General features: G+C 39.4%; 1 protein-coding gene across 2 annotated transcripts in view; it reads left to right on the top strand.

Moving 5' to 3' along the window:
- The window catches only part of OTOL1 (otolin 1), a 102083-nt gene that overhangs the window by 18966 nt on the left and 56790 nt on the right, over positions 1–26327 (top strand). The window contains exon 4 of one of the 2 annotated variants that reach the window (XM_032261620.1): positions 24684–24842. The gene's annotated coding sequence lies outside the window, so the exon portion shown is untranslated. Of the gene's footprint in view, positions 1–24683; positions 24843–25007 lie in introns of those variants that run through there. The other variant, XM_032261622.1, reaches the window with a different exon arrangement.

The raw sequence follows: 26327 nt of genomic DNA, 5'->3' as shown, positions 1-26327 counted from the left end.
AAGACTTGCCCAAGGTCAAATTTCAGTTATTACATTTCTCATTTATTATGCTATTTAGCTATGATTGCCATGAAAAGGTTTCACACAGCTTGAAATTCCTGGAAGTAATTCTTAAAATCAATTCCTGGAATATTATTTTGGGAGTAAACAACTCAATCTCTGGAAAATTTGGAGGTTAAAGAGGAATTACAGTTTTTTGAAGGGATGTCTTGCCTATGTAATGGCCCCATGTTGCCCCCTTATGGAAATTTGTATATTTGCAAAATTCTTTGCTGAATCAGTCTTTCACTGAAGTGTGACAAATAAAACAGGATTTACAGCATTAGCCTTTCTCAGGATAACATGTTAGCTTACCATTTTCATATATTAAATCAACTGTTACTGAAATTTAGCCAAATTGAAGGAAAATGTGGTTATGAGAAGTCTCCAGAAAACTTGTTTATACTAATTTTTAACTATACTCACAGCTTCTTTGCCCATATCCTCAGGGTTGATCATTTTGGGAGGCCAAGGTAGGCGGAACACCTGAGGTCAGGAGTTTGAGACTGCCCTGGCCAACATGGTGAAATCCCGTCTCTGCTAAAAATACAGGAAATTAGCCGGGCATGGTGGTGCATGCTTGTAATCCCAGTTACTCAGGAGGCTGAGGCAGGAGAATTGCTTGAACCTGGGAGGTGGAGTTTGCAATGAGCCGAAATTGCGCCATTGCACTCCAGCTTGGGCAAAAAGAGCGAAACTTTATCTCAAAAAAAAAAAAAAAGTATCGAATGAAATGGGATGATGTTCTTAATATTTTACTAAATATTGTGGGTCATTTTAAGTTTCATGCTTGTGAGGCATTTGGGGATTTGGTTAAGTTTTCCTTGTTCAATGGTTTGAATTTCAGCTCTGCTACTTATCGACATCACCTCTGGTATACTCCATTTCTTAGTCTCAGCATCTTCCTCTGTAAAATGGGGAGAATGGCGCTGTTTGTGAAGCATTTGAAACAACTCCTGGCGCAGAGTACACATGCAAAAGTGAAAGCGGTGGTGGTGGTTGTAGCAGTAGTAATCCCTGGATCTTATCTCCTCATTATCACATGAGGAGATTGTACTAAATGAGCTCTGAGGTCCTCTCAAGTTCTTACATCTCTGATCCACTGGATGCATGAAAAGCAGAGGAAGAAGGAGGCACCATGAGCAGTGTTTCCATCCCTGCTCTCCTGGGAAGCTCTTTCCCGCCTCTCCACAGCAACTGGAAGGAGCAGGTAGTTAGTACTGAGTAATTTGCTAGCAGGGCCTGCTGGTTTCGGCCACAATTTCCGAGTCCTTTGGGGAGTCAGATGCAATAGGGGATACGTCAGACGCCAGAACCTCTCCAGGGGTGTGAAAGCATTCTGCCTTTAGGAACGCACCCACCCACCCCTGATGGGGCCACTGATCATAGAAAGTCTCAATAGAAAAATGGAAATGGTACCTAAGGTAGAAGACGAGGCAGTGGATGCAGCAAACCACCACCATGGCATGTATATACCTATGTAATGAACCTGCACAATCTGCACATGTACCCCAGAATTTAAAGCATAATAAATAAATTTAAAAATAAAATTAAAATTTAAAAAGTGGAAGCAGCTAGTGTGCAATGAAAGTGGATGTAGGGAGGCTGGAAAGTGGGACACGTCGAAGCCTAAGAACTGGACTGGAAGGAGTCCCAAAGAAGGGACTGCTGGCAGGGAAATTCCTCCCATTGGCCCAGGGTCTCAATTTCACCCTTGTCCGAGATAAACACCACAGACATTAAAGTGATGAAAGCACTTTATTCAGTAACTACTGATAGTCAGGGAAAGAGCTGAGCTCCATTCTAATTTATACGGAGGTAGCAGTGTGTTTTATTGTAATTTTTATTATTCCAATAAGACTTTATTATGTCTGGAAATTAGCTATAAAACTTATAATATACATTGTTTCATCAATTCTTTCTCTAGTTTTAGCTCTATTGAGGTACAAGTGATATACAAAAAGTTGCACACATTTAATATACGCATCTTGAATCTGGACATATATGTACGCCCATGATGCCATCACCACATAAAACACATTCATCACCTCAGAGGGGGAGCTTAGGAGGAAAGAGAACTGGGGTTCAAATAAAGTTACAAAGGGTTGGTCAGCGTAAATGTGACTAGGTCAGCTGTGTCTGCTAACTGGCAATGATGGCCCAAAATTAAGATTCTATCCTGACAGTTACATTTCTAAGAATGGTCTTCAGGTCCTTGAGAAAGACAATCCTAAACTGTAGGAGATATGTATACATCTTAAAAGGACAGGGGAAGGATTCATGATTGTAAGACCTTTTTAGTAAATGCTCTAATAAGAGGAGACATAGGGGCCCAGGGGAAACAACCTCTTTGTCCTCTGAAGAGTCACTGAAAGTCGATTGACAAAAGGCAGATTTAATAAGAGGAATAACATCCACAGGCCAGGTGCAGTGGCTTATACCTGCAGTCTCAACATTCTGTGAGGCTGAGGCAGGAGTATAGCTTGAGCCCAGAAGTTCAAGACCAGACTGGGCAATACAGTGAAATCCTATCTCTATAAAAATTTAAAAATTATCTGGATGTAGTGGTACATACCTGTAGTCCTAACTACTTGAGAGACTGTGGTGAGAGGATCATTTACTCTGGAGAGGCGGAGGCTGCAGTGAGCTGAGATCATAACATTCCCCTCCAGCCTGGATGGCAAAGTGAGACCCTGTCTCAGAACTACTACTACTTCTAGAAATGATGTACAAATTTGTGTGCATGGGGGAGAATCAAAGTGATTACCCCAGTATGCAAAGATGGTTATATACCCCTTCTTCCTCTTCTTAGCGGAAGGGGAGTTGGGGAAGTGCAATGATTTTAGGAAGATAGCAAATGATTTTCAGGGGAACTCATTGGGCTTGAAGAACATACAATGGCTTAGAACAAAGTCTGTTGTGCCTGCAGAGCAGACAATGGTTTGTGAGAAAAGTCTGTAAACGTGTGTTGACATACTTTGGTCTTTCTTTCTGCAATGTGAGTTCAGTTAATAAAAAGTTAGGGAAAGAACTAGAGGTAAGAGAAAATTGTTTTCTTCTCTGGTGGGTCTGGCATTTAGGCAGATATGGGAACTTCAGAGAACAACTTCATCCTGTGCTTTAGGAGAGACAGGATTGAGAAACAGTAACAAGGGAAGGTCAGAGAGACATTGAGGCTGGTTTCTTGGTTCAGCATGTCAAAGCGTTGTACTCTGGGGTGTTGGTTTTTGAGCCCCAACAGAGGTCTGGGACCTATCTTTAGGACAAACAGAAAATTGTCCCGGCAGCTCTGGTCTTTCTCAGGCAGGCATGTTAATACAGGGCTGGCGCCATCCTACAGACATGGTCTTATGCTGCTAGAAGCCGGGCTAGAGTTTGGGACACTTCTCTTTAGTACAGGGGTTTGGGTGAAGTCATTACATGCTGAAAGTTCTGCAGTTCTTACCACAAGGTCTTCTATGGCGAATCTAACTTCTCACAGGGCCAACTTGTATGTAGAAAGTGAGTAGTTTATCCACTCATTCCACAAATATTAGTGGGGAGCTTTCTACATGCTGGGCACAATTTGAGAGCCAGAGAGTCTTAGAATTGTTTGCACTGTTCACTAGTTATTTTACTTGTATTAGTCTCACCGTAACTAAATAGTGAAATTCCTTGAGGTCAGAGACACTCTTATTCTTCTGTTTTCCATACCGTATGGAATTTAAAAGAGCCTATTAGTCACTTGAATTTATTAAACATAGTTGAGCAATACAACAAATAAAGAAAAACACGTTGAAACAGAATTTAAGTAACTTGAGAGTTGAGTAGAGAAGAAAAAGAAAAAAGAAAATACTGAAGTAATGAAAGAGATTATTTAACTGCCCCTTCACAACTTTTATATCTTTTTTTGTGGTCTCCAGAATATTTGGTTTGAAAAAAAATCACTTATTAAAAAGTCTGAAGACCACTGATGAATTTCATAGGTCAAGAGAGGTGAAGTCAAACAACGAGCTTCTCCTAGAAATGATTACACAGGATGATTAAGCCAAAGGGGACATGTTGCCCCAGGCAGCACCTAATCAGAACACATGTGTTCCCTATCTTAGGCCCCAAATCCTTTGAACTCAGAGGAGCAAGTCAAGAGGTCTCCAAAACTGTGAGCTTGGAAGAGTTACAGTTAGAAGATGAGGTTTGAGGAGAAAGTATTGAAGTTGATTCAACTCAAATTTCAGAACTGCTCTCTGAACTTCAGAGACTGGGAATTTGATGCCTAAAGAAGTTGTATCCTCACTGGCCTTTTTGACAAGAAGAAGAAACTAAAATTTACCCTAAAAGTTATGCTATCTCCTGTATTTTTGAAATATTCTGAAAAATATTTGCTATTTGCTTTCTTAAATGTAAGGAAGGAATGAATCTCTGAGGTACATCATGTAGGTGATATTAAAACTACACTTTTTGGTGTGTCTGATTTAACATTGCTAAAAATAGTCAAAATTTCTACTGGTTTAACATGTACCCAAAGGCTAAGAATAGATGCAAAGAATTTTATTCTTTCTAGATGCAAGGAATATTCTCAGATCTTGCCAGCTCTGCAGCAAATGGATGAGGTGGTTCTTGGATGTCAGACTTTGCTGGAGGGAGACCAGGCTGCGGTAGCCCAGTTGTAATGCTTTCCTCTGAGGTGTTGGCATCAGGGCTTGCTTCCACTGCTGTTTTCCCACAGTGATTTCTAAAGGCAGGCCAAGGTTGGGTAAGGGTCAGGGTTGGCACAGAACTGATGTCAGAAGCTGTAAGCATTTTTATCTAACAGCCTTTTCCCCTAAAATATCCTCAACATATATTCTATTTCTGTAGTTCTCAGCAGGGTGAGTTTTGTCTCCCAGGAGGAATTTAGCAGTATCTGGAGACATTTTTCATTGTCATAATTGGGGGAGGTTTTCTACTGGCATCTAGTGGGTAAGAGACAGATATGCTACTAAACATCCTACAATGCACAGGGCAGCAGCCACAACAAAGAAGAATCCAATCCAATATGTCAATTGTGCCAAGGTTGGGAAACCTCATTATGTATTTCAAGACAGGAAAACCAGCTCCTGGCTTAGTGTGCTGACTAACGCCTTACTGATCAGTGTGGTCTCTAGACACCAGCATCACTTGGGAGTTCCTGAGAAATACAGACTCTCAGTTTCCCCACTTGGGATACTGGATCAGAATCTGCATTTTAACAAGGTCCCCAGATGACTTATATACACCTTTAATATTGAGAAGCATTGATAGCCTTCTATGAGAACTACAAGGGCAAGGCAGTGAGACAAGTTCTTCAGCATGGCCAAGTCAAGAGGAGACAGTGCTGGCCCTACTTAGGCAGCATCTTTAAATTAAAAAAAAAAAAAAAAAAATCCAACTTTTTTCTTGTTTTGTTTTGTGTTTTTAAATTTTCATTGAAGTTTCCTCTATTTTTTTTTCTATTTTGTCCTTTCCTTCCTTTCTTTTTTTCTGTTTTCTTTCCTTTCTCTTCTAGTTACTCTGCTTCATTATTTATCTTTATCTCACGTGTATGTATGCAGTGCTCTTCCAGGTCCTTAATTTTGAGTTACTCGTGATACCAAAAAGGAAAAAAAAAAAAAAGGCAGATACTTATCTCTTTAATTAAAGGAAACGGTCCTAGTGGGTAGAATCTGGAAGGACAGTCATACTTTCTGAAATGTAATAACACAATTAAATTCTACCCTCCCTTCGGTTGTAAGATATTAAACAGGAAGGCAATAAAGCTCATCTGATACTAATTTGATCAGAAGCCTGTGCAATCAGTGTCTTTGATATACCTTTTGTCAACACAGCTTTAGGTTTTGAATAGGCAATCTAAAATCCTGGAAATCTACCATATTGACTTATCAGCAACATTTCTGCTGAACCTAGGTATAATAATGGGACTGATTAAAAATAAAATTTAGACTGTATACCATGCAATGTAACATAAATTTTAGTTCCATGTTTCTCTATAAAAATACAAGCTAAAATTTTAAATTATTAAAACAACCTTCAGTTTAACTGGCTAAACATTTACTTAGCACCTATTGTTTACAAAATGCTGGAATAAAAGTTGTGGAAAATTAGAAAAGATTAAGATATAATTTTGCCCTGGTTCATAAGCTGGTGTGTTTGTGTGTGTGTGTTGGAATGGACAGAATATGCAGTGGTCTATTCATGTTAAGTATAGTAATCCACATACCAACAAAGAGCTATGGGCGTTTACAGAAAAATATTCATACTTAGTGTTACTTTGTTATAAAAAAAATAGATTTTGAAGTAAAAAGGAAATGACTGAAGAGGTTCCAGCTCCTAAAAAGCTGTGGTTTTCTCAGCAACATTTTACAACCTGGTTAACAATTACATTAAGTTTTAGGGAAGTTTAAATAAGGAGCACAAATAGGCCCGATACTCTCAGTAAAGTACCACTGCTATTTATGCCTGTTTTCCCCAAAATTTCTTTAGACTTATATTTTAAAACACATCTTATCACATCTTCATAGCTTTTTCTTTTTCTCATTTAAAACTACAGTGGTACCAAAGCAGAGAGATTTATTTTTTTTGATTGTGGATTAAAGCCATACACGGAAGACAATGAAACCATTATGTAAGCATTGAAAAGACTTACCAAAAACCATATGTAATGGGTATTTTTATCAATGTAACTGAATAAAATTTATCTTGCTTAGAAATGACTTTTTAAATGTAATGCCTAGAATAGTTATTATGCAAATTTCTTCACCTGGCATCTATTAGAGACTTTAATAATACTCTAAAAATGAACTGCAACTTTTCCGTGGGATCTAATCAGTATGCAAAAGGACATATGCTATCTGAAAATGACAAGTAATGGGAAGGTTAGTCCTTTTGCTCATACCCTATGACCTTGTAAATGACTATTTGTGCCAAAAATTACATCAGTATTTGGATGAATTCCTAAATAAATTCAAATTAAATTGAGTCATACTGAAGCTTTATTCAATTAGAAAATAGCATTGAAAGTTTCATTAAAAAAAGCTAGATAGAACTGGTTTTATGTGAAAAGTTTGATAGGGCAGGGCTCACCTGTTGAAATTGTAAGGTGTGTCTTCACTGTGTGATACTGAAGATCATTAAAGTAATTATGAATCTGTGTTCACTACTATATAAAACAAGTCTACTTCATTAATAATGGTGGCCTCAAATTTTACAAACATACTTTTATTTTCCCCAAGTTCTAGGAGTTATGTACTCCTCTCTGGTTTCAACCCTGTGCTCACTTCCTCATCCATGGCTTTTCTTTCACTTTTTCTTTTTCTTTTTTGACAGAGTCTCACTCTGTCACCTAGGCTAGAGAGCAATGGCGCGATCTCGGCTCATTGCAACTTCTGGCTCCTCTGTTCAAGCAATTCTTCTGTCTCAGCCTCCCAAGTAGCTGGGATTATAGGTGCCCACCACCACGCCCAGTTAATTTTGTGTGTGTGTGTGTGTGTGTGTGTGTGTGTGTGTGTGTGTGTTAGTAGAGACAGGGTTTTGCCATGTTGGCCAGTGTGGTCTCAAACTCCTGACCTCAGGTGATCCACCCACCTCAGCCTCCCAAAGTGCTGGGATTACAGGCATGAGCAACCACGCTTGGTCCTCATCCATGGCTTTTCTACAGCCTCTAGTCACTTACTGCTGGGTTGCTTTTGGGTCCACATCAACACTTCGAGAAGCTAGTTTACATTTTTGTTGTTGGTGGTGGTGTGTTTGCTTTTTAAATGAGATAATGAAAAGGACTGGTTGGAACGCTGAAGATGTGCTGGCAACTTAGGGAATTAAAAACTGGTAAAGAAATTCTTGAAAAGAGTTCAAAAATTCTGCTTCTGAGAAAATAGATGTAAGGGAATTACAATTTAGAAAATACTAAACAGATGCATTTTGTTTTACTCTAATTTTATTTTTTTCTTCTAGTCTTTCACCTTTGAGCATAAACCATGAAGTCAAAAGCTTCAGAGAAAAGGAAGGTGGGTTCCATCTGGGTGCAGAGGTCAGTTGTATCCTACCTGACTGAGGATATCACCAATATTTCTCCAGGCAAGTCCTGGACAAGAAGGAAGGTAAAGAGGAGAGCCGTTCTTGTGGCAGGAAGGAGGTAACAGAGGCAGCAGGAGCGGTGAGAAAGCCTGTCTGTGGGATCCTCTCTGGGCCACAGTGCTGAATATAGAGCCATTTTAGGAAGGATGAGAACAGAGGAAGGAATAGAGTATTATTCTTTTCCAGAAAAGTGTTTTTCTGCCTGGTTTCCTTCTGGAAAAAAGGGAAATCTCACAGAGATTCTTCTCATAGCAACATGGGCAACTGCGTGGTAAGGCAGGCCTGATTCCCCAGAATGCCCCCTGTTTCTAGAAGCTTCCATGATGTTGTAGAGAACTATCCAGATAGCTGATGATACTGGTGGGTGAACTTAATGGAAGGGGTAATGTGGGAGTATGTGTGTGTTGGAGGGGAAGTGACACCTGAAACAAGGGTAGGGTGGTTTGGGCATAGAATAGTAATGGAAGGTCGGGCACCATCAGGGTTGCCCATCTCCTGAACCAGCTGAGAAAGACCTAACAGTTCCTCAGGCCCAGGCCTGAACACTAGTTGCCAGCCAGGTGCTCCAGGGATGAGGCAGGGGAGACAGAGAGTGAAGAATGGTGTGTGTGTTTGTGTCCGAGGCCCACTGCCATTCACTCAACTGCTGTTTTGGAGAGGAGCAGAGGAAGTGAAGGAAATTTAACATGCTCAGCTTTCTCTGGATCCAGAGCTAACCAATGATGCTATTTACTTAATGGAGTTTATCAATTGGAATACATTTGTATTTTTTCCTCTCTTGGTGGGGTTGGTGTCCACAAAGAATATCAAGTATTACAGAAAATAAATCAGCAAAGGGCTTTCTGTGCACAGTAAGTGTAGGATGATAAAATTGGCAAGGCTGCTGTATAGGTGTGGTCCACATTCCCCGGGGCCTATGGATGTCATTCACATAACTGAGTTTTACAGAGCTACAAGAATTTCTAAGTTGTAAAACCATATAGTAAATATAGAATGGTAGACAAGACCACCATCATTTAACATGGTAGAGAAGGCAATAGATCACAATTGTATTATTGCTGTGTTAAAGATTTTTGTAGTAAGAAGCTCTGCTCTGTAATTTTGGGGAATGTAACTTCCTGTGGGGAGATGTCGGGTGCTGCTGGGGTTTGGAACTCTCTAAATGGAAGCTGAGGAGAGCTGGAGAAGGCTGTGGGGGCTCCTCCTCATTCTTCCACAGTGGACTTGCTGTTTGTCTTCCTCTTTTCACCTCCAAGTTGATTCTTCCCATCTTTTCTGTGCTCTGTGAGCCTTTTGTCCTTGTCAGAAGTGCTAAGTGGGTAGACTGAGTGTGGGGACCCCAGAACACGGAGCTCTCAGAGGCATCTTCTAAATCACAGATAACCACAGCTGTCACTGAAGAGAGCTCAAAGCCACTTCCTGTGAGAAGAGGACATTTCTTCTATAACACCTGTTCTGAGTCCAAATAAGGATAATCAAAATCTGAACAAGAAATTTTAGTTTGTTCATTTCAGTTTGTTCTTCAATGCTGCATTGCAAAGCAATGTTCTCCATGTTTTGTTTTTGTTTTGGGAAACTACCATTTCTTTCTTTTAAATGATTTTCGTTTCTTAAGGAGACTTGTTTAGCCCAAGATAGTTTTCTCCATCTTTGCCCCCGGCCCATTGGTGTCACTTCCCACAAGAGGGGAGCACTCATCCATTCTCTGGACATGAAAATCCCTTTGAAGTTCTGTTTATGCATCTATCATTCTCACTGTCAAGTTTCAGAATGCAAGTACAGTATTTATTCTGGCCCTCGTTGATTGAGTGGGCCATGGTCTGCAGCATGGAGGGTGCCCCTTGATCAGTCACCCTTCCCAGCTAAGTTCCCCAAGCCCTATGCCATGGGCTCCCAGGAATTGGTTGGAAGGCAGGGAGGTGATGGGGATCTGGAGTGGTGAAGAGCATGGAGTTTCTATGTATTCCCAGCTTGGCTTACTCCAGTATACCAGTCTTGAAACTGTGAACATTTAGGGCCAGATCATTGTCTGTGGTGGGGCCTGTTCTGTGCACTATAGAATGCTGAGCAGCAACCCTAGCTTCCACTCTCCCAATGTCGGTAGCACCTCCCTCGTTGTGATAACCAAAAATATGTCCAGACAGGGCCGAGTGTTGTCCTCACATGAGACACTCTGCCATAGGTGAGCAACTGCTTACCTTGTGTTGTTCTCACATCTGGAGAAAGGATAATTGCCCGCCAATGTGGGGATCAAGGCAGATGGATAAGGGTCAAAGATGGAGGAAACCCTTGGGCTAAACAAAGCTTTCTAAGAAACTATTGTTAACTCTTTTTCAGTGTCACGGTTATGTTTTGAAGGATCTTGTTGGTTGTGTTTAGATCCTTCATTGCAACAAATGTACTGTGTCTATGTAAGACATTTACAATGGGGGCAACTGGGTGTGGGATGTTGGGAACTCTACTGTCTTTACTGCATTTCTATAAACTAGAATTATTCTAAAATAAAATGTTTATGTAGAAAAAGAAAGTTCTGACTTCCATGGAAGAATTTCAAACAGCATTGAATCTTATGAGAGACTGTTGATGAATTTATGCCACTTAAACTTCACACACTGTCCTTCCACCCCATGAAATACGAGGTGTGGTAGTAGCTGTTTATAGAGCCCAAAGTAACCCAGTGTTAACGAAGTGCTGGGAAAGACCCAGGCAAGAAAGAAAAGGGAAATATGTTGAAAATGCCCCTTTGGAGCTTCATGGGAAAAAGAATCACACATATTTCCCTCTCTACATAGACACTGATGGCAATGGGGATATAGATAGTTTTGATAATAAAATATCTTATTGATAAGGATAGCAAAATACATAGAAACAATATTGAGTTAATGATCCTGTGATTTTTTTTTTTTTAATTTCAATAGTTTTTGGAGAACGGGTGGTGTTTGGTTTCATGGATAGGTTCTTTGGTGGTGATTTCTGAGATTTTGGTGTATTCATCACCCCAGAAGTGTACACTGTATCCAATGTATAATCTTTTATCCCTCACCTCCCTCCTACCATTCTCCCTGAGTCCCCACAGTCTATTGTATCATTCTCATGTCTTTGTATCCTTGTAGCTTAGCTCCAACTTATAAGTAAGAGCATAAGGTGTTTGATTTTCCATTCCCAAGTTACTTCACAATGAGTAGTATTCCATGGGGTGTGTGTGTGTATACTCATATATATATCACACTATGTGTATATATATATATATATATATATATATATCATATCATATCACATCATATATATCACATTTTCTTATCCACTTGCTAATTGATGGGCATTTAGGCTGGTTCCATGTTTTTGCAATCGTGAATTGTGCTGCTATAACCACGTGTATACAAGTGTCTTTCTCATATAATGACTTCTCTTCCTTTCTGTAGACCCAGTAGCAGGATTGCTGGATCAAATGGTAGATCTACTTAGTTCTTTAGTTCTTTAAGGAATCTCCATACCGTCTTCCATAGTAGTTGTACTACTTTACATTGCCACCAGCAATGTAAAAGTGTTCCCTTTTCACCATATCTATCCCAATATCTATTATTTCTTGATTATTTAATTATGGCCATATTTGCAAGAGTAAGGTGGTATTGCATTTCGGTTTTTGAGTTGCATTTTCCTGATAATTAGTGATGTTGAGCATTTGTTCATGTTTGTTATCCATTTGTATATCTTCTTTGTAGAATTGTCTATTCATGTCCTTAGCCCACTTGTTGATGGGATTATTATCTTTTTTTTTTTCTTACTGATTTGTATGATTTCCTTGAAGATTCTTGATATTGGTCCTTTGTTGGATGAATAATTTTTGAAAATTTTCTTCTGCTTTGTGGATTGTCTGTTTACTCTGCCAATTATTTCTTTTGCTGTACAAGGATTTTTAGTTTAATTAAGTACCATTCATTTATCTTTGTTTTTGTTGCATTTGCTTTTGGGTTCTTGGTCATAAAGTCTGCCTAAGCCACTGTCTAGAAGGGTTTTTCTGACGTTATCTTCTAGAATTTTTATGGATTCAGGTCTTAAATTTAAGTCTTTGATTCACTGTGAGTTGATTTCTGCATAATATGAGAGCTGAGGACCCAGTTTCATACTTCTACATGTTGCTTGCCAATTAACCAGCACCATTTGTTAAATAGGGTGTCCTTTTCCCACTTTATTTTTTTTTTATTTTTATTTTTTGCTTTGTTGAAGATCAGTTGGCCATAAGTATTTGGCTTTATTTCTGGGTTCTCTATTCTGTTCCATTGGTCCATGTGCCTATTTTTATACCAATATCATGCTGTTTTGATGACTATAGCCTTGTAGTTTGTTTGAAATTGAATAATATGATGCCTCCAGATTTCTCCTTTTTACTTAGTCTTCCTTTGGCTATGCAGGGTCTTTTTTGGTTTCATATAAATTTTAGGATTGGTTTTTCTAGTTCTGCGAGGAATGATGATGGTATTTTAATGAGAATTGCATTGAATTTGTAGATTACTTTGGCAGTGTGGTCATTTTCACAATATTGATTCTACCCATCCATGAGCATGGGATGTGTTTCCATTTGTTTGTGTTATCCATGATTTAATTCAGCAGAGTTTTGTAGATGTCTTTTTCCTTCTTGGTTGGAAATATTCCTAAGGATTTTACTTTTTTGTAGCTATTATACAAGGGGTTGAATTCTTGATTTGATTCTCAGCTTGGTCGCTGTTGGTGTATACTAGTGCTATTGATTTGTGTACATTGAAACTTTTGTATCCTGAAACTTTACTGAATTCATTTATCAGATCTAGGAGCTTTTTGGATGAGTCTTTAGGGTTTTCTGGATATATGATTATATCATTGGCAAACAGTGACAGCTTGACTTCCTCTTAAATGATTTGGATGACCTTTATTTCTTTCTCTTGTCTGATTGCTCTCTCTCTAGGACTTCCGGTACTATGGTTAACAGAAGTGGTGAAAGTGGGCATCCTTGTCTTGCTTCAGTTCTCAGGGGGAATGCTTTCAACTTTTCCCCATTCAGCATAATGTTGTCTATGGGTTTGTCATAGATGGTTTTTATTACCTTAAGGTATGTCTTTTCTATGCGGATTTTGCTGAAGGTTTTAATCAGAATGGATGCTGGATTTTGTCACATGCTCTCTCTGCATCTAGTGACATGATAATATTATTTTGTTTTGAATTTTGTTTATGTGCTGTATCACATTTATTGACTTGTATATGTTAAGCCATCCTTGTATCCCTTATATGAAACCCACTTAATCATTGTGGATTATCTTTTTGATATACTGTTGGATTTGGTTAGCTAAATTTTGTTGAAAATTTTTGTATCTGTGTTCATCAGGTATATTGGTCTGTAGTTTTATTTTTTGTTATGTCCTTTCCTGATTTTGGTATTAAGGTGATACTGGCTTTATAGAACAATTTAAGGAAGATTCCCTCTTCCTCTATTTTGTGGAATACTGTCAATAGGATTGATACCAATTCTTTAGTGTCAAATAGAATTCAGCTGTGAACCCATTTAGTCCTGGACTTCTGTTTATTGACAAATTTTTATTACTGTGTTAATCTCACTGCCTGTTATTGGTCTGTTCAGAGTTTCTGATTCTTCCTGGTTTAATCTTGGAGGGTTGTATATTTCCAGAAATTTGTCTATCTCATCTGGGTTTTGTAGCTTGTGCACATAAATGTGTTTATGGTAGCCTTGAATGATCTTTTGTATTTCTGTGATATTGGTTGTCATATTTCCCATTTCACTTCTAATTGAGCTTATTTCAAACTTCTCTTTTCTTTTTTTGGTTAATCTCAATAATGATCTATCAATTTCGTTTATCTTTTCAAAGAACCAGCTTTTCATTTCATTTACCTTTTGTATTTTTTTGTTTCAATTTCATTTAGTTTTACTCTGATCTTTGTTATTTTTTTTCTTCTTTTGAATTTGGTTTGCTCTTATTTCTCTAGTTCCTGGAGATGTGACCTTAGACTTTCTATCTGTGCTCTTTTTGACTTTCCAGTGTAGGCATTTAATGCTATGAACTTTCCTCTTAGCACTGCTTTTGCTGTACCTCAGAGGTTTTAATAGGTTGTGTTACTATTATTGTTAATTCAAAAAAGTTTTAAATTTCCATTCAGATTTCATTGTTTACTCAATGATCATCAGGAGCAGATTATTTAGTTTCAATATATTTCCATGGTTTTGCAGGTTCCTTTTAGAGTTGATTTCCAATTTCATTTCACTGTGATCTGAGAGGAGACTTGATATTATTTTGATTTACTTAAATTTATTGACACTTGTTTTGTGGCCTGTCATATGGTCTATCTTGGAGAATGTTCCATGTGCTAATGAATAGACTGTATATTCTGCAATTGTTGGGTAGAATGTTCTGTAAATATCTGTTAAGTCCATTTGTTCTAGGGTATAGTTTAAATCCATTGTTTCTTTGTTGACTTTCTGTCTTGATGACCTGTCTAGTTCTGTCAGTGGAGTATTGATGTCCCCCTTTAGTACTGTGTTGCCATCTATCTCATTTCTTAAGTCTAGTGGTAACTTTTAAAATAAAATTTGGAGCTCTGGTATTAGATGCCATATGTTTTTGAAACAGGAAAGGTTCCCTTGCTCCCCTTGCAGGGCATGCAATGGGAGTGTGGCTCACTTCTTCAATGCCTTGCTGCTCAAACCTTTAGAAGAGCCTAAAGATGGGCAGTCCATGGGGCTCCAACTTCATGGCAGTGTCTAGGGCTGAATGTTTACAGCTGAGACCCCAGTGGGCATGTGTTACAGGGTGCTCTTTTAGTTTAGCCATCCATAGGCAGCTTGTGTTAATCAGCTCAATTAGACTCCTGCCTTATTGCAAGGACACATTGCCCCCTTCCATTATTATTTAAAGGGACCATCTAACTGCCATTAGAATATAGACAATAACCAGTCTTAGCTGCTTCCTGCTAACAGGCAGTGTTGTTTGGGGGAAAACAGTAGTCAGACTCCTTCCAGAGGTCTATCTAAGGGTTTCTAGCAATGCAGAGCCATCATCTGAGGCTCTGGTTCCTGATTGCCTGACCATTTGGAGTTTGATGGCTTCCAGACATGAGAGAAAAAAAAAGTTTTATAATGTTCAGTATGCATGGGTTAAACATGTATATTATTCAAGGAAAGAATTTAGTGCCAAAGATTACGGAGATAAGAAGTGAAATATACTAACAACAGCATTGTACTCTGAGCTGTCTCACTCTGTTGAAAGGAATTAAACCTTGTATGGGAGCAGATAAACTGTAGAAGAGAGATAACTGTTCTTGTCAGTTAGGATTAAGCTGTCCCTCGACTGAATCAGGAGCTAGAGAGGTGTGCTTTACCAAGGCTTCTCTTAGCCTTTCTAGGAAGGCTGTGGGAATTTCATCAAATCTTTAGTCGATCATGGACAACTTAGTATAATTGAGGGTCTTGGTCTTAGTTCTACATAAGCCTGAAAACGTCTCCTCTTCCAATTTTCCACCTCATCATTGGGATACCATTTAGGGTCATTCACTGGTACTGCTTCTCTTCCAGTTGGATAATATTCTACCCCTTCCCTGATGTGATATGTGATACAAAGCTCATCCTCAAATCTCTCTGCTGCTGGCAGAATGGGCTGTTTCTCAGTGCCCCTCAGGGTCCTATCAAAAGGTAACATAATGTCTCTCCAAGAGAGATCAAGTATTTGAGTGAAATTCTAGAAAGCCTCTTTATTTCTGTCAGGGTCATCTAAAAACTTGCCAAGATCCCCCTTGATTTGCTTTAAGTCCTGTAGGGAGAAGGGGATCTGGACCTTACTGGGCCCAAATTCACTTAAGGTAAAGGAGTGTCTTCAAGGCAGCGGATACTTGGTTGGTGAATACTTACCACTTCTGCTATTCTGTATCTTTTAAGTGGAGCATTTAGGACATTGACATTTAATGTTAGTACTGAGATGTGAGGTACTATTCTATTCATCATGCTAGTTGTTGACTGAATACCTTGTAATTTTATTTCTTTTTGTTATTGTTTTATAGGTCCTCTGAGATTTATGCTCTGAGAAGGTTCTATTTTGAGGTTTTCTTTCAAGATTTAGAGCTCCTTTTATCAGTTCTCCTAGTGCCGGCGAGATAGTGGCAAATTTTCTCAGCTTTTGTCTAAAAATGTCTGTATCTTTCCTTCATTTATGAAGGTTAGTTTTGCTGAATACAAAATTGTCTTGTTTAAGGAGGCTGAAGATATGGCCCCAATCCTTTCTGGCTTGTACAGTTCTGCTGAGAAATCTGCTGTTAATCTGATAGGTTTTCCTTTATAGGTTATCTGATGCTTTTGCCTCACAGCTCTTAAGATTCTTTCACCTTGACTTGAGATAACCTGATGACCATGTGCCTAGGTGATTTTTTTTGTGTGTGATAAATTTCCCAAGTGTTCTTGGAGCTCTTTGTATTTGGATGTCTACATCTCTAGCAAGCCCAGGGAAATTTTTCTCAATTATTTCCTCAAATAAATTTTCCAAACTTTTAGATTTCTCTTATTCCTCAGGAACACCAATTATTCTTAGTTTCAGTTATTTAACATAATCTCAAACTTCTTGGAGGCTTTGTTTATTCATTATTTTGTTCTTTTTTCTTTTTGTCTTTGTCAGATTAGGTAAATTTGAAAGACTTGTGTTTGAGCTCTGAAGTTCTTTCTTCTACTTGTTCAATTCTATTGTTGAAACTTTCCAGTGCATTTTCCATTTGTCCAAGTGTGTCTTTCATTTCCAAAAGTTGTGATTATTTTTTATTTATGTTCTATTTCTCTGGAGATTTTTTCATCCATATCCTATATTATTTTTCAAAATTTCTTTGTTTTTCACCTTTTTCTGGTGTCTCCTTGAGTAGCTTAATAGTTGACCTCCTGAATTTTTTTTCTGGCAATTGAGAGATTTCTTCTTGGTTTGGATCCATTGCTGGTGAGCTAGTGTGATGTTCTGGACGTGTTATAGAACTTTGTTTTTTCATATTACAAACATTGTTTTCCTGATTCCTTCTCATTTGGGTAGACTATGTCAGAGGAAAGATCTGGGACTCAAGGGCTGCTGCTCAGATTATTTAGTTCTGTGGGGTGATCCCTTGATGTGGTGCTGTCCCCCTTTCCCTAGAGATAAGTCTTTCTGAGAGCCAGACTACAGATTGTTATTTCTCTTCTGGGTCTGGCTACCCAGCAGAGCTTGCATGCTTTGGGTTGTACTGGGGACTGTCTGCAAAGAGTTTTGTGCAAGCTCTATCTTCAAGTATCTCATCTGTGGATATCAGCACCTGCTCTGGTAGAGGTAGCAGGGGAATGAGGCAGACTCTGTGGGGGCACTTGGTGGTAGTTTCATTTAGTATGCTTGTTTCCTCGAATGCTGGTTATGTTATCACTGAAGTTGTGACATGGACAGACGCAGGACCTCTGGTTAGCCAGCATTTATGGGCAGTGGATTTCTGTTGTTTTCTCCTTCCTTGGAGCAGGGTTGTTTTGTTATGAGTTGCCATAACATCCTGAGTTGGTTGGTCCCCAGGCAGGAGGTGGTGCTTTGAAGAGGGCATCACCTGCAGTAGTACAGGGGGGATACAAGCTTGCCCTCAGGTGACCTAAGTACTCAAGTTTCTCAGGTGGTGGGTGGGGCTATAGAGCTCTCATGAGTTTATGTCTTTTGTCTTTGGCTACCAGGGCAGGTAGAGAAAGACCATCAAGTGGAGGCAGGGTTAGGCATGTCTGAGCTCAGACTGTCCTTCAGCAGGGCTTGCTGCAGCCACTATGGGGGATGCATAGGTGGTCCTGAGGCCAATGGAGTTATGTCCCAAGCGGGATTATGGCTGCCTCTGCTGCTTTGTACAGGTCACCAAGGAAGTGGGGGAAAGCTTGCATGGGTTTCAGGCCTCACGTCTCCCTGTCTGTCATGGCTTCCGTGCTCCTATCTGCACTTCCCATTTGCCTGCCCTGGATTCTGAACCAAGTTCAGCTGGGATTCTCCTCCTGGTGGCCTTTCCCAATTCCACTGGCTGTTTTCCCCAAGGATTCCTGTAAGATAAAGTCAGAAATGGCTTCCTTGGGGACCAGGAGTGTCTACAGGGCTTTTCCCACTGCTTCTTCTACTTTTGTATTTCATTGGCTCTCTAAATTCATTTCAGCTACAGGTAAGGTTAAATTCTTCTCCCATAATCTAGATTTTCAGGTTCCCCCATGAGGATGTGTGTTCAGAGGTGGACTTTCTCTCTCTCATACTTTGGGCACTCATGGTTTTTCAGCTGTCTCATGGAGCTTGCAGCAGTAAGCTGCTTCTTTCAAAGGGTCTGTTAATTCTTCGTTTTCCTGGTATGCTCCTATGGTGGTTCTTGAGGCAAATGTGCATGATGTAAGTCTCCACATGCTGTTCTGTTCATCCAAGTGGGAGCTGCAAGTTAGTCCTGCCTCCTATCCACCATTTTTTCACTCCCACTGAGCCTATGATCTTAAAGCATTTCCAGGGGATTTTAAAGAGGTTGGACAGAAATATATTCAGGAACAGTTGGAGTGAAAGATCCATTTTACGTGTTTGTAAATTGTGAGAGATGGGAAAGTTCTTCTTCAAAGTTTATATCTTAGATTACATTATAAGGAGTTACAATCTCTTGCTCTATGGCCATTATCCACTATTAGCATAAACATGTACCCATGTATATATATTCTCTAAACCAGCTACATCTTAAATCAGCTACCTTGACTCACTCCGGCATGTCTACACAGAACTGAGCAAGCTCCAAATCCTGGTGTGTGCCATTCCTGTAAGGTCTGACCATGCCGTGAACGGCAATGGCCACCCCCATGAACTGCACGTACACCTCTGGAGGGCCGTCTGGAATTCGAAAACCTGAAATGGCTGTAAGATCGTAGAAAGAGGAAGAAATGATCAACCCCTGTGGCACCTACTTAACTCTGAGACATTCTCTATTGTTTCTTATCCCAGCCTCAATTGACAAGGCAATTGGACTTTATAACCAATCTTGGCTCATGATGCCACACCCTACCACTCCCTCCCAGCTTGCAAAAAAATCGCCAACTGTAAGTTCTGTAACTTTCCACTGCCCACCCCAAACCTATAAAACCCACCGCCCTCTGCTGACGCCCTTTTCTGCCTCAACCCACCTGTACTCAGGTAAATAAACAGCCATGTTGCTCACACAAAGCCTGCTTAGGGGTCTCTTCAATCAGAGCATGCGTTTTAACAATTCCTTATTTGGAAACCCTCCTGATCTCCAGACTAGCCTCTTCTTCTTCCTTGTCTTCTTTCCCCATTATCTATTCAGGAAATTTCCAATTTTTGGCCAATCCGGTCAAGCAAAGAATGTGAGGTCCTGTTCCGTCCAATGGAAACTGGACCCAGCAGTAGGGCAACTGTGTCAGGTTATGAAAGTTATAAATGTCCTTGTCTCCTTTGTTCAGGTGTGCTCTCCTGGCAAGACTGCAGGTGAGTTGCATCCTTCCTGCAGGAAGTAAACTAGCCTTGCTGAGTCATCCATTGTCTCAGCATGGACTTTTCCCAACATTATAAACCCGTTTCCAACGTAAATTCTGCCAACAGACTCATCTGTCTTCAGCAAAAGGTAAAAGTGGACTTCTTTTATGATTCTGAACAAGAATAAGGGGATAGCATTTTTGAGAAGGTAATTAATTTGCAAGATGTTGTCAATAAAGTATAAGGGAAAAGTGAGTATAGAAAAGTTTGTGCCATTGTGGATTAACTTCTGGATACAAGTCCTGTGCTTGACACATAGTTATTAAACAAGTAATTGAATCATTTTTATAGCATGCAAGAGAGTATGTTTCATAAAATAAACATTCAACAGCCACATGATTCGAGGGCTGTCTGATCCTAATTCCAGCTCTTCCCACTATATCATGCTACCTCTTGATTATATTGCTTAAGCACCTACATGGATGTGTTATGTTTGGGGTATTTTGCCAACATTTAAAATAGACTTGCCAAATGAAACTCCGGATGCCTCGTTAAAGTTGAATTTCAGGTAAACAACATTTTTTGGGGTATAAGCATATTCCTAATATTATGCACACGGTTCCCATCAGCTTCAACATTCCTTTCTTCCTCTTCTGTTAGAATCGATTCACATCAATTCATTTGCTTAACAAATATTTATCGAGTGGCTTCTCTGCGTGCTGTGTTCAAGGTACTGGGAAGAAGAGTAAACAAAACTAGCAATTTCCTGCCCTCACAGCGGAGGAGGAGGAGGAGGAGGAGGAGGAGGCGGCGGCTTCGAGTAAAACAAGCAAATACACACTGCACGGAATTTCAGGAATGGAAAGGGCATCAAAGAAAAAGCAAACAAAGGAAAGAGAATGAGGGGATGGTGGAAACAAAGTAAGGGATGCCTAATTCTGTTGCAAAGATGTCTGTGATGAGATGGTGACTTTTCATCAGAAACTGGAATTATATAAAATGCAAATCACATGGAACTCTGGGCAAGTCTGTCTACCTGGTCAGAGGGAATAGCAAGTAAATCCTGAATCTAATAAAATTCAAAATATTTGAAAGATATTGCCAGTTTTTAGAAGTGGCCTCTTTTTCCTCCCACTTGGCAATCGTTTCTTCATTGTCCATTTTCTGCAACAAATCAGCAGGGAACGCAGGGAACTGGGTAGCAGGCCTTGTCTGCTGCAGCGGGAGATATTTGGGGCAAAGCTCTGCTTGTTCTTGTGGGAGATGTTTCCGTGAAAGTCCCCACTGGATGATAAGAGCCAGTGTCCTCTGAAGCAGGATCATCACCCAGTGGGCTCCTCCATGCAAAACTAAGGTCAGCTGTGGGATGTGCCACCCTTTAAACAATGGAGAGCCCTGCAGTCAGGCTGCTACACAGTTCAACTCAATTAGATAGGACATTAGCTTTAACATACACAGCTTCTATGAGGCATGTTTCCCCGTAAAATACAGAATAAAGAGGCATGGAGTAGCAGTGACTTTCTTTTCTTTTTCTTTTTGATATTCAAAACATTATCCCATTGCTTCATTAAAAAAAATATATAAATGCAAACAAAACAAACAATAAATACCATTTTCTATCTGTCAAATGAGCAAAAATGTTTTAAAATCTTAATATCTAACACCGGTAACGATGTGCTGAGGCAGGCACTTGTGAGAGTATAGATTTTGTTTTTTGTATTTACTCTTTTAAATTAAAAAATAAAAATCGTGTATGTTTAAGTTGTACAACATGATGTTCTGAAATACGTATACATTGTGGAATGTCTAAATGAAATTAACTAACATTGAATGCTCCAGGGCTGGGCTTTCATTCCATCTCTATAGTGACTCTGATGTCTTCCAAATTTTGTATTTTCAACCCAGACTTCTCCCCTGAATGCCAGTCTCCCTATTCTGTGGCTCATCAGCACCACCCATGTCATCTGCCCCCAAACTCGTTTCTCTGTCACCATCACCTTGGTCCAAATCACCATAGTTTATGTAGTTAATGGCGGTAACTTACTAACTGGTCTCCTTGTCTCTACCTTTGTCCCTGTACAGTCTGTTGTGGAAAGTCATCAGAATGATTGTTTTTATGCATGTAGATCACGTCCTGCCTATGCTTAAAATCCCAACTTCTCTCCATCTCATTCAGAGTGAAAGTCCAAGCCCGAGGTTGCCAAGGCCTTCTGCCCTCTCTCCTCGTTCCTCCCAACTCTGGCTCCTCCGGCTCACTTGTCTCAGCCACAGTGGTTTCCTTGCTGTTTCTCACCAGTCAGCGCTTGCAGCTGATGTCCCCTCCCTGCTTGGATTTGTCTTTCTTCAGATCAACATGACCCTCAGCTCCCTAAGCTCTCTGCTTAGATGTCATCCAGTGTGCAGCCTCCTTGGCCACTCAATTTAAAATGGTCTCCACATGTATCCCAGTGTGCTGTATCCCTCTTCCGGACTTTATTTCCTCCTAACACCCCTGACCCTGCCACACTCCAATGTGTATATAGGATGCATGGATTTGTTTCTCCTTCCTGTCCCAACCCTGTAACCTGTCAACTCCCTGAGGTCAAAGATTTCTGTTTTTCTTCACAACAATATCCTTAGCACTTGGAAGAATACGCTGCATATCTTTATTAGTCTAGAAAAATAAATTAGGTTTTATCTTCTTATGTAGTTAGCCAAAGGCACAAAATAATTGGAATCAAGAATTGATCTGACTGCCTTTAAAGAATGACTTTTCAAGAATCAGTTGCTCTTCCTGTTTAAGCTAATGGTTTATGAAGATTCTATTATAAATCATACTGCAAACATCATCCTACAAATTATGATAATTTAAGTAAATAGATATAATACAGAATGCGAATAAAATCATGGTTTTCATTTGAAGTACTGATTATGATTAGAATTATTGAAATTCCATTCGTACATTTTCATGTGTTCAAACAAATTAAATAGAAAATTTATAACAATGTAATTTTTATATAATAATATAATAATGTGTTACATGCATAATGCAGTATTTAACTTTATTGTCTTTGTATTTTTCAGGAAGATTCTTCTAGTGAAAGTCAATTGAAATCTTGAGAGCTGAAGCCAGAGAAATAATAGATGGGCTAATATTGCCCTCTGGTGGAAATATTGAGACATGACAAATTGGAATCATTTATTAGCCCAGAGAATGTGCAGGAATTGAATGTTTCCACATTATTATGTGATCTTATAGTGTTGTGTTAGATTTTTTAAATTCAATATTTAAAATATGAATTATATTAGGTATCAAGGCTGGAATAAGCAATGTACAAAAATACATGATCAGTCACAGAATAATAAAAGACTGATGTGCTGTTTCATTTCTCAAGCCAGCAGAAAGTTTGAAAACAAAGTGATAGTGTGAGCAAAAGGGCATTCACATGGTTTGTAGAGACATAAAATGCCACCAGTTTTTAATCTGGGGTTGTTTTGGTTGGAGGGCTCCTAAATTGTATAAAAATGTGAACATATTTGCCCTTTTTTTCTGAGAGGAGATGCAAAATCCATCAGATTCTCAAATATTTATTCTCTCAAATGTTAAGAACAAACATTTAAAGTATTTGGGAGAACAATTTGGCAAAATGTGTAAGAAAGTGATGCATATGTGTATTCCAATATTGTTTTGAATGCGTAATCACTATAAACCACCTAAACATTCAACAGTGGGGCATTTGAAATAAATCACATTCCAGCCCTATGATAGAGTCACTGTGGTTATTAACCACAGTGTGCTGCAGGATTAATGATATACAAATGTTCCTTATACACGATAAGGTAGCAAAAGCAGTTTGTCATTTAGTACATGTGATGTGATCCTGAGTTTATTGAAATGCAAATATATAATGTGCATGGGAAAATATTTGGGAGTATCCATGAAAAATGCCAATGCCAGTTATGGTTAACTAAATGCAGTGCATGTGCCTTTATTTTTAAATAACTTTACAATGGATATATTACTTTTATAATAAAAAGCATGATAAATATGATACAAAAAGGAATGATTACTTTTCTATGTGTTAAAAGATTTGACACAGGAGATTGTTAACTTTTAATTAATCAACTGAACTGAACAGTTACAAATTTGAAAAAGCACTTTAGAGGACTAGAACAATAATCATGTAATACTACACATTGTTTCTTTGTGCAGAAAGACTTTCTTAATATTTAAAAGCAGTTCAAAAATCTGTAAATTTCTAAGCAAATAGAAAAATCTGAGCTATTCAGGACTTTTACAAGACACTAGAGCCTTAGTAAATCTTTTCTAGAATAAGACAGAGTGAAATAGAATAAATTAAAACGAAATAATTAAAAAAATAAGAGCATTAGCAAAGGCAAGTAAGCCACTTTAAATATATAAATAAACTCCGAAAATTTTTATTTTTTCCTATTTTTAGGAAAAAAATGTTTATACTTCTATCACCTTTTAGGAGTGAAAGGAGCAAAGGAACTAGTAAGAAAGGCTTAGGCCAGGCACAGTGGCTCGCACCTGTAATCCCAGCACTTTGGAATGCTGAGGCGGGTGGATCACCTGAGATCAGGAGTTTGAGACCAGCCTGGCCAACATAGTTAAACCCCGTCTCTACTAAAAATACAAAAAATTAGCCAGGCATGGTGGCAGACACCTGTAATCCCAGCTACTCGGGAGGTTGAGGCAAGAGAATAGCTTGAACCCTGGAGGTGGAGGCTGCAGTGAGCCGAGATCACGCCACTGCACTCCAGCCTGGGCAACAACAGCAAAGCTCCATTAAAAAAAAAGGAAGGAAGGCAAGAAGGAAGGAAGGAGGGAAAGAAGGAAGGAGGGAAGGAAGGAAGGAGGGAAGGAAGGAAGGAGGGAGGGAGAGAAAGAAGGAAGGAAGAAAGGAAAGAAGGAAAGAAGGAAGGAAGGAAGGAATGCAGGCAGGCAGGCAGGCAGGCAGGTAGGCAAGCTTGGTAGAGAAGCAATTCCTGAACTGGATATTTTTTTCTTTTCAAACTACAAGTGACCAAACAGAACTTTAACAGTACAATGGTGCCATTGAAAGCCCTGATTTAAGTCTGTCTGTCTTTCCACTTGATATTGTATTGCAGGCGTGAGCTCTGCCTTCCCCTTGGCAGTGGCGAAGTGATATGGAGTGTGGGCAGGGAGGTGGCGCATTATAGGACTCAACACCACGCTCGTTTATACATAAGATTCCTACCCATTGGATCACTTGAGGAAAGGAGTTCAAGACCAGCCTGGCCAATATGGTGAGAACCCGTCTCTACTAAAAATACAAAAGTTAGCCAGGTGTGGTGGTGTGTGTCTGTAAACCCAGCTACTCGGGAGGCTGAGGCACAAGAATTGCTTGAACCCAGGAGGTGGAGGTTGCAGTGAGCCAAGATCACCCCACTGCACTCCAGCCTGGGTGACAGGGTGAGAGTCTGCCTCAAAACAAACAAACACACAAACAAAGAAACAAACAAAATTCCTACCCAAAAGGACTCTGGAACAAAATGAGTGCAGCTGCTATGGTAAGTGAAACAGCGACTGATCTGGCAGGATCTTCAAGATACAAGGTAAAGAGAAGCCAGGCGCAGGGTAGTCCACTTGCTGTCTTTTGCTGTCTATACCTATCGGTGTTTTTAGGTGTTTGTAAATGCAGAGACTAAAGGAATTGGCGGTAGGTAGGCATTGTCTCCAGGGACTGTGTCTGGGTAATTGGAAGGCACAGAGAGAGGTGTACTTTCTTTTCACTGCAAACCTTTTGTGCATCCAGCATTCCACCTTAAAAAAAAAAAAAAAAAAAAAAGATCCGTATATGGATCATTCTTCAAACAACAGAAAAAGGAAACCAAATTAAAAAAAAAATCTACCCAAAGAAAATTTTTTCATAATAAAAATTGTTCCAAGCCTCAGAGCTTGGCTCCTTTGTTTTGAGCAGGATCAAGTATTCATGTATCCAGCCGAAGCTCATCCTTAGATTTTTGATCAAGCTGTGCCATGTTTTTCATTTCCTTTGATGGGGTTTCTGAACTCCCATCTTGTCAATGAAGTAGTTTTTAGTTGAACTATTAATTGCAATTGATGAAAGTAAACAATGCAAGACATTAATTGTGGTGTTTCTACTTTAAAAACAATCAGGTAAAATTTCAGAACAAGATTTGCTGTTCAGTAGGAAGGTCAGATTCTTTTCCCTATACACTCAATGCTACATATTCATGCTCCAGTGCAGACTGCTTGCAATGTAAAGAGGCTGACAACCAGAGTTATAATTAGGTCCTGCTTGTTTCCCTTAGAGTTTACAGTCCAGAAAGTTCACGGAAATAATGAGAGTCTTAGAGCTTTTTGTTATGGGTTGAAATGTATACTCCAACACTCATCTGTTAAAGTCCTAATCCCCAGTACTTTAGAATGTGACCTTATTTGGAAATAAGGTCATTCATTACAGATGTAGGTGAAGATGAGGTCACACTGGAGTAACGTGGGCTATAATCCAATATGACCATGTCCTTGTAAAAAGGAGAAATATTTACACAGCCACACACACAGGGAGAACACCATGTGAAGATGAAGACAGAGACCAGACTAATGGTTCTACCAGACAAGGAATGCTGAAGATTGGCAGCAAACTACCAGATGCTAGGAGAGGGTAACGGCACAGATTCTTCCTCACAGCCATCAGAAGGAAGGACCCCTGCTAACACAGGATCTCTGGATCTCTGGCAATGATTCTTCCTCACAGCCATCAGAAG

Source organism: Sapajus apella, unplaced genomic scaffold (assembly GCF_009761245.1).
Source record: "Sapajus apella isolate SASKATOON/1434 unplaced genomic scaffold, GSC_monkey_1.0 scaffold4, whole genome shotgun sequence".
Lineage (NCBI taxonomy): Eukaryota > Metazoa > Chordata > Mammalia > Primates > Cebidae > Sapajus > Sapajus apella.
The sequence above is the reverse complement of the archived record's forward strand: the minus strand, read 5'-3'. Positions and strand labels throughout refer to the sequence as shown.